This window comes from Aptenodytes forsteri, unplaced genomic scaffold, assembly GCF_000699145.1.
Source record: "Aptenodytes forsteri isolate BGI_AS27 unplaced genomic scaffold, ASM69914v1 Scaffold433, whole genome shotgun sequence".
NCBI lineage: Eukaryota > Metazoa > Chordata > Aves > Sphenisciformes > Spheniscidae > Aptenodytes > Aptenodytes forsteri.
The window spans coordinates 1781460-1790505 of NW_008795028.1; positions in this window are offsets into that span (position 1 = coordinate 1781460).

Below are 9046 nucleotides of genomic sequence, written 5' to 3' on the forward strand. Positions count from 1 at the left end.
TGATCAGACTCTCTTGTATAAAGATATTTTTTTCCCTGAAATGTGTTGGGTTTTTGATAGGTGGGTAGTTAGTGTATTATGACTGCTGATCTTACATTGTCTTATCATCTAACTTCTAAATTGTGTTTCCTATTTGCTACCTATATCTTTCTGTAAAGTGTGATACTTTACATGCTTTCTAGAGTTGGATCTTTATATACTGCTTCACTCAGAATTTAGGTGTTAGGATCAAATCTTGCTTTTGAACATGCCTAGACTTCATGCCTTAGATTTTATTAGAAACTCTGTATATAGCATAGTCATAAAATTTTACTATAAGAAATCTTATTTTTCACCTGACTTTTTTCAATCACTGTTCCTTTCTCTGGTTTGAATTAAAAATCAGAATTCATAGCAAAGTACACTGGCAATCTTCTTTTGATATGGCATGTGCAATGGGTTGTTGATTATTACTCCATTTTTTTCTTAGCAGGTCAGTTGGGGTTGTGATTTTTCAGATACAATATAAACAATAGCCAATCCTCTTCAGAGCCTTTTTTTTTTTATTTTATTGTCTTCTTAGCTGCAGCTTGAGAGTGGTGGAAACAGTATGATAGCAGAAAGAAGTGTACTCATTTCTTGTCATCTCCGTTTTCTCTCTGAAAATGTATGTTTCTACTATAAGCAGAGGACAAAAAATTGCCCATGATTTTTTTGAAACAGCTTAATAAAAAGCTACCACACAGCTGAAATGTGGCAGCTGACTACATGAGCACTCCTACTTGTATATAATGACAGCTAAAACAGGTTTACTTGAGGTACTGAAATTCACTAATCATAAAAAACATCAGACGGTACCTTTATAGTTCACCTTTAGATTTAAGGGACAAAACGTTCGGCAATAAATTTTGATTACTATGATCCCCTTGCTTTCAACCTGTTTTTGTATATTCACTTTCATATTTAATATGTTTTATTATAAGCATCATTTAGAAACCACCCTTTAATGAAATAGTATATTGATGATTTGCATATGAATCGTGCAAGTGCTTTGCCTTCATTGAATTAGTCATATAAAATTGGTCATAATTTTTTTGTTAACCCAATGAATGTAAATGAGTAAATACCTGTTATTGGAAAGTCATAAACTCCCTCAGTATGAACAAGCATAACAATGTCTTTCCATGGTATGGAAATAAAGACTATAGTATGCTATGGTTGTAGAGACTACATTTGAATATTTCATTAGCTTTTAATTTCAGACAGCATAGTTTGGTGCCATGCTCTTCAATACCATGAGAACATAGTGCTGCACCTATAGTAATAAAGCCAAATTAAAATGGTTAGAAAAGTACTGTCTAAAATAACAATTTGAGGAGCCAAAGATATATCTAGACAAGACAGTGCCACTTCCAGTCTAAACAAGGAAAATTTCCTCATGGTTGGAGCAGAAAAGATTAATCTGGGCACTCTTTTCATGATGACGTACATATCCCATAGGGTTTGGAAACATACTAGAAACATGGTCCAGTTCCTGCCTCTGCACCTAACACTTACAACACTTCAGAGGACAAGGTGCGCAGTTTTGAGTGCATACCATTAAGCTGGATGTGCTTCTTGGCAATCCCTTCTCTCTCTCTCAAAGCTGTTCTTGAGGCAACTCTGCACTAACACATCTTAGGACCGTGCCTAAATGGTATAGTATCAGTTGCAGATTTATGCTGGTATGGATGTTGGCTTTATAATTGAAAAAGCCACCTGGTGCAGTTCTCTGGAAAACTAGGTTTTCTCAGATAATAACAATTCTAAATCTGATCAGGGTCTTCTGTCAGTGAAGACCTAAAACCATTCTGCTGGTTTTCTTTGAGAGGAGCTCTAGACTGTCAAAGCATTTGGACCTGATTCTATAGGTATTTTGTTCCTGCTGTCCCTTGGGAGCATAGCCAGTTTTGTAATGGGTTTTGCTGAAAAGAGTATAAAGGTGTCTGTATTTTTTACTACCTGCAAGTTCTTGTAGGCCTATCAACTGATGTAATTTCTGTCTTCCACAGAAAATTTGGCCAAATGTTCTGCTTGCTCTGTGTAAGGATTATCCTTAGTTGCCAAATCTAAACTGCTGCAGCCCTTTCTATTATATTTTGAGTGGCAGTCGGGTGGAGGAATCTTATCTCCCCCGAAATCAGTATCTGTTAAGTAAGCTAGAACAGGAAAACTTTTAGGGTCATCTCTGTCTCCCCCAAGGAGTTTCAGTGCTTAAAACAAATCTTCATCCTCTTCATTCTCGTAACTGACTGATAATTAGAATTTTTTTTTTTTTTTTCTGTGACCCAGAAATTTTCCAGAGCTCCGTGTAAACATCACCACAAAGGGGAACCTGCAAATGCAGCATTGAACTTCCTGAACTACCAGGTTGCTTTTGAATTTTGAAAAGCAGATAATCCTCTCAAACTGAGGCTCTCAATGCTTTTGAAGTCCCTACTTCCAAAGCAGTTGTCATAGAGGAGTCATCTCAGAGTCATAGACCCTAAAAATCTCTGCTCTCCTGTAATTCACTGGGCAATTTGGCAAGAATACTAGGCAAGGTTTTATTGGATACTTGTCTGTGTTTTGGCAAGCATTAGTTGAAACAGATGTTTATATACAACATTTTTATTTCTGAAACATGCTTCATCTTGAAACTAGTTTGGTTTATTGCCCTTACTACTCCTATTAGAAAGCTGTTACAGAATATTCTGGCTCTGATGATGACAACTTCTAATTTCCAACCCAAATGTATTTATGGCCCATCTAGAAATATTTTTATTAGGTCAACATCGTTGTTTATTTTAAATAGCTTTTCTTCTTCTCTTGTGTTTATCTCTAACCACTCCATCTATTTATGTACAGCAATCTTATCGCATCTTAGTTCATTTTACTACATTAAACAAGACAAGACCTTTTTGACTTATTTCATATGGCTTGCGGTACTCTGGGAACCTCATTGCATACATCTTAGAATTGCATTAGCTATTTGATGGACATGTCATGTTATTGTCAACAATAACCCAGCCACCTCACACTATTTTTCTTCTCTTCCAAATGTTTAGAGCAGAACTTAGTTTTGTTCCTCCTTAAGTGTGTCACCTTGCTTTAGTGTTGTCCACTGCCATATTCCTCCAGTTACTTCTGTATCGTGCTGTGGTCTGCTTCATATTGTGTTACTAACAAACTTTATCAGCTAGCCTTTACTTTTTGTGCCTGCATGAAATGTAATGTAATGAAAATATTAAACAAGATCTGTACCATGACTAATCCTTGACTAACTCTATTAGTAATTGATCCCAGCTTGATTATTCCCTTCTCAGATCTGTCAGTTGCCAGCTGTTTTTCAGTCAGTTCACTATCCACTGCACAATTCTTGCACCAGCTCTCATGTTCTCCCACTTGTTAATTCCCATAGGTAATCGATCAGATGTTTTACCATATGTCTGATAGATTAACTATATCGTTATTTCCCCACTTATGTTACGTTATAGGCTAAAGATATGAGGCTAATTTGATCCAATGATTCTTGGATAACTTATTTTGGATTTTATCCCATTTCCACTTACCATAGGTCCTGTATTACTTCCCTAACTAAATGCATTCTTTACTTTAAAATAACTTGGTTTTAACTTGCAATTTATGAAATCATTACCTTCAGATGAAGAATGGATTTATGTAGAGTAGGCAATTCTATGGGGCCTGTGGGAGACATATGCTGGAATTCTTTTTCTGTCAGGATAAAGACCTGAACCATGTTTTCTTAACTCTTAAATGTGTCAGTTTCTTACATAGGATATGCTAACCAGTGAATCTCCCATTTCCCTCCTTCTGAATCTTCTGCCTCTCAGATAAAGTACTTAAACAGTCACTGGAATACGGAATGAGAAAGTGAGAATGAGTCCCGTCTGATGCTCTTTGGAAAGAGGAGGCACCTAGCCTCCATTCCTAACCATAATGAATATTGAATTATTTATACAAGATAGAGCAGACTAGACAGGAGATATTAAGGAGACTTCCTTTCCTGGTTTCCCAATGTTTTTTTAACCTGTTGAGCCTCTTGGGAATTAAGAGCTGGAGTTCGAAGAGAAAAGAATTGGAGTGTTCTTACTAGTAAGCAATTGGTAAAAAAAAGTGTAAAATAACTTTTCATCCTCTTCTGGCAGCTTTGTGAATATGGTCTTATATTTTTCTCTAAATTTCTCAGAAAATCTGAAAAGAAACATACTGTTGCAGATCTAAAACAGTTGACTGTTTGTTTAAGCGTGAGGGGAAGTGACAGTGACGTGAAGGTTTGTTTCTTTTGGAAAAAGATTTATAAATAAAAGTGGTTCATTTCCCACAATTGAGAGTAAAGGGGGATGTTTTTATTTTGGCTTGTTCGCCTGCTGAAATGAAAAAACAGTTCATACATGGCTATAAACAACTGATTTCTCTTTCTTCGTCCAGCTTCTTGGTTTTCATAGAAATACCTAACATGTTGAATTGGATTAAATACTTCTTAAACTAAATATCTAGGAAAATACATAAGGAATGGTTCAGGATTCTCATTGATGCAGTCACATCTGTCAGGAGCTGTATGCACCTATGGATTTATATACATTACTTACAATAATTGCACTTGCAAGTGTTATATTTTAGTCATCATGATGCTCTTTTTAAAGGCTAGGATGACCAACAACCTTTTAAGGGAAAAATCTAGTTGTATCCATGAATATATTTTAATGGACTAAGTTGTATATATTACTTTATATTCCTGAATTAAAAAAGAAAGAGATGTTTTCAAAAATAGCTAGGGAACAGTCTGCTCTTATATGTATATTACAGGTATATTACAAGGTCAGTTTGTCTATTTCTAAACAATAATCCTTGTGACGTAAAAAAATCTTTACCTCATGTTAATTTTCATGCTGAGAATGCTCCCAAACTGTACAGTTTTATTTCAATATTTAGTTACTACTAGTTGGGGAAAAAATTAAATATAAACAAATTAAGACAATAATAGCAAGTTATAAGGAAATCATTACATTATAATAGTGATACATTCTTTTAAAAGATGTCTCACCTTTTCCCAATTGTGGAAAATTAAATCAACAACTTGATGTTGCCTTATAATGAACACAATTACCAACTTGTCAAAAAGAATCTGTATTTACCCTTCAGAGAGTAATGACTTATTGTATTTTTGTATTGGCTTTTCATGTAAGATGGTGGGACCCACATATGAAACTGTTATTTCCTTTATAATAAACTGAATGAGCAATTATTACATATAAGGTAATCTGTTTTTTTTTCTAGGACGTAATAAACCAACCTTTTCTCAGCATGGAAAAAAAAATAATCTCTTTTCAGCCTCTGTTCTTAAAAGAATAACCAGGAAGCTCTGATTGCATGCATCTGACAAAATTAAATCTTTTTTGAGTGTGTTATCACACAATATTGACCTTTAGGTACCAGCCACTAATGGATGCTGCAATTAGGCCTGAGCACTTGCAGATCACCAAAATGTTGCTTATGCCCTTGGACTTCTTACTAATAACTGGCCTTATTTTTATTATTTCATTGAAAGCCCTGAATTAACATTGTTTTTTACCGTTTCCTTGCATAACCTTGGAAGAGACAAATTAGACTTTCACAAAACCTTTAATTAGTGTGCTGCATTTTAAGATGGCAGTTTAATTGTTTGAAAAGATATGCAGCATACTTTCAGATTTTTTTTAATTCCACTACTTTCCTGTTCATTTATTTCAAAGTTTATACTGTAGAGTGAATAGCATTGGGTATATATTTATGCAACATTTAAAATTGCACAAGGGAGACAGTGTACAACAGGCAAAGTTTTATGTAAGACTGCTACTTCTGCATCTGCAAAAAGGTTGATGAGTTACATTCTTTTTTGGTGGAGAATTTGGAAATATGGTAGTTGGGTCAATGAGGAGCAAAGCACTGTAGCTTCCTATGGAAACAACTCCAACCTAGGAACTGCAACAGCTGGAGCCCCACCTCAAGATGAGTATGAAATGTTGCCACCAAGTAAACCTACATAAAACCCAATGGGAGTTTTAGTCTTTCAAACTGAAATGATCTGTTTTATAATGAAAACAAAGCAATGTTCCTTCACAATGTAAGTCCCGAATAGTTACCCACTGAAATCAATGGGTGCTGTAATGGCTCTGTTGCACAGAGATAGAGCTTTCTTTTTTTCTGTTGCCATCACAGGTGCCAGCATTATTAAGCTGGATAATGATATTGACTCTATAATGCTGTTGTAACATTATGTGGTTCTATTGTTCCCTAGCTGTGCAGGTACTCTCTGTGTAACTATATGAAATACAAAGATGGGGGAAAAAACATTTTTTTGTAATTTCAGGCCATTTGAATGCCATTTTCAAAAGAGATACTTAAAAGAAGACATTATTGTGTACATTTCTATGAAGAAGAGGCTTTCCTTTCTCAGATTCTCAGGAGCTCTTTGGGAAAACAGATTCTGATTTAATATAGCCACCTTATCCAATGACAGATAGAGGAGCTTTACTTGTGATAGAAAATTATGTGCCTGTAGGCAGTGCCTGGAAAATGAAGAAATGTTTGCATCTTTCCTAAGGTTCCTGGAAAACCTTTTGCCACAGCAAATCCCACAGGTCCCTCAGAATTTCAAGGAGCAGACAGCCAGGAGTCAATGTGTTTTTGAAGAAAGTATTTTGCAATTGCATTTAGTAGATTTTTCTTAACTTTCTGTGTGGCAAAAAGTCAGAATTTGTCCTACACTTGTACATGGAATTGAGCATGCAAATAATGCCTGAAAATATATTCCAAAGTTTTGTTCAGTATATAACCGACAATTATACAAATGGCCCTGATTTTGTATAAGAAAAAGGAAATCAGTGTTGTGCTCTTTTAAGTTGTGTTTCAGCTTCTAAGCATTTGCAGGTGTCTAGAGTTTTCACTCATTATTTCAGGAGGGATGAAGTTACATTTACTATATAATTACTAGAAATTTCTATTTTCAGCTCAACATTTATTCCACTTTATTTGTCAGGCTCCTCCCTACAGTTGTTCAATGACTTTTACTGATGTTTTCCTGTAATTCCCCTGTTCTATCAATATCAGAGATTTAGGTCCTAATCCTCTAGTGATTTCTACCTAGCATATATATTTCTAATTCAGTAAAACCATTAAGAATGCTAGTACTCTGAGTCAGCAGGGTTTTGTTCACTTTGAACAAAGTAAATGACTATGTAAATTACCAGACAGAAAAGAAACAAATGACTTTTCACTTGCATCCTTCTAGCTACCTATTTCAAAGATGGAGTCAAATATGAGTAATGAATTAATGGTAATATCACAATTCCTTTTTCTTAAAAGTAAGGATATCTTTCTTATAAAGAAGTCTTCTCCTTTGCTGCTTATTGTTTAGATATCAAAGCTTCATAGCATTCAGCATTTCTCCAAAATTCCTTTGAGGCTCCCATATGATAGCTGAGCTCCTCTGAAAATCTGCTGTTAAATATCACACAAGCTTTATATGCACACTTGAAACAGCACTATTTCAACAAACAGTCCTAAGAAATCAGTTTAGGTGAACTGGTCTGGAATTAGCCCCAGACAAATGAATGCCTGCAGACCTTGGTTTGTTATTGCCAGTTCTTACAGCTAAACTGTGGTCTAGCTTCAGCTCTAGCTCAGCTGAATTGACTGTAAAAACAGATCAAGAGTAGATAAGACTATGGACATTACATTCTTTCCTTTTCTCATTCTAACTCAGCTTTTCCGTAATATGTCAAAAGCACTGTATGTTTTGTGGCTGCTTCTCTTAAGACACAGTCATGGTTTAACCTCAGCCGGCAGCTAAGCACCACACAGCTGCTCACTCACTCCCCTGCAGTGGGATGGGGAAGAGAATCAGAAGAGTAAAAGTGAGAAAACTCATGGGTTGAGATAAAGACAGTTTAATAGGTAAAACAAAAGCCACGCACGCAAGCAAAGCAAAACAAGGAATTCCTTCACTACTTCCCATCGGCAGGCAGGTGTTCAGCCATCTCCAGGAAAGCAGGGCGCTGTCACGCATAACAGTCACTTGGGAAGACAAACGCCATCACTCCAAATGTCACCCCTTCTCCTTCTTCCCTTGGCTTTTATTGCTGAGCATGATGACATATGGTATGGAGTATCCCTTTGGTCAGTTGGGGTCAGCTGTCCCAGCTGTGTCCCCTCCCAGCTTCTTGTGCACCCCCAGCCTGCTCGCTGGTGGGGTGGGGTGAGAAGCAGAAAAGGCCTTGACTCTGTGTCGGCACTGCTCAACTCTGTGTAAGCACTGCTCAGCAGTAACTAAACCATCCCTGTGTTATCAACACTGTTTCCAGCACAAATCCAAACAAAACATAGATACTAGCTACTATGAAGAAAATTAACTCTATCCCAGCCAAAACCAGCACAGACACTCATTGACTGGTCATCTTTTCTCCCTTCCCCTCCCTTTTCCCCCTCTCCTTCCCCTTCCCTTTTCCTTCTTTCTTTCTCTCTTGCTGTCTTTCCTTCTTTCCTTCTTTCTTTCTTTTGCTCTCTCTCCTTTGCTCTTGTCCCAAACAATCTTACCTTCATCTATGAATTGCTAGCTGCCTAAGCTATTACTTGGTTTGATATGAATTATTCCATTCTGCCTAGAATAGAATCATAGAAAAGTTTAGGTTGGAAAAGACCTTTAAGATCATCAAGTCCAACCGCTAACCGAGCACTGCCAAGTCCACCACTAAACCATGTCCCTAAGCGCCACATCTACACGTCTTTTAAATACCTCCAGAAATGGTGACTCAACCACGTCCCTGGAGAGCCTGTTCCAATGCTTGACAACCCTTTCGGTGAAGACATTTTTCCTAATATCCAATCTAAACATCCCCTGGCGCAACTTGAGGCCATTTCCTCTCATCCTATCACTTGTTACTTGGGAGAAGAGACTGACACCCACCTCACTACAACCTCCTTTCAGGTAGTTGTAGACAGTGATGAGGTCTCCCCTGAACCGCCTTCTCTCCAGGCTAAACAACCC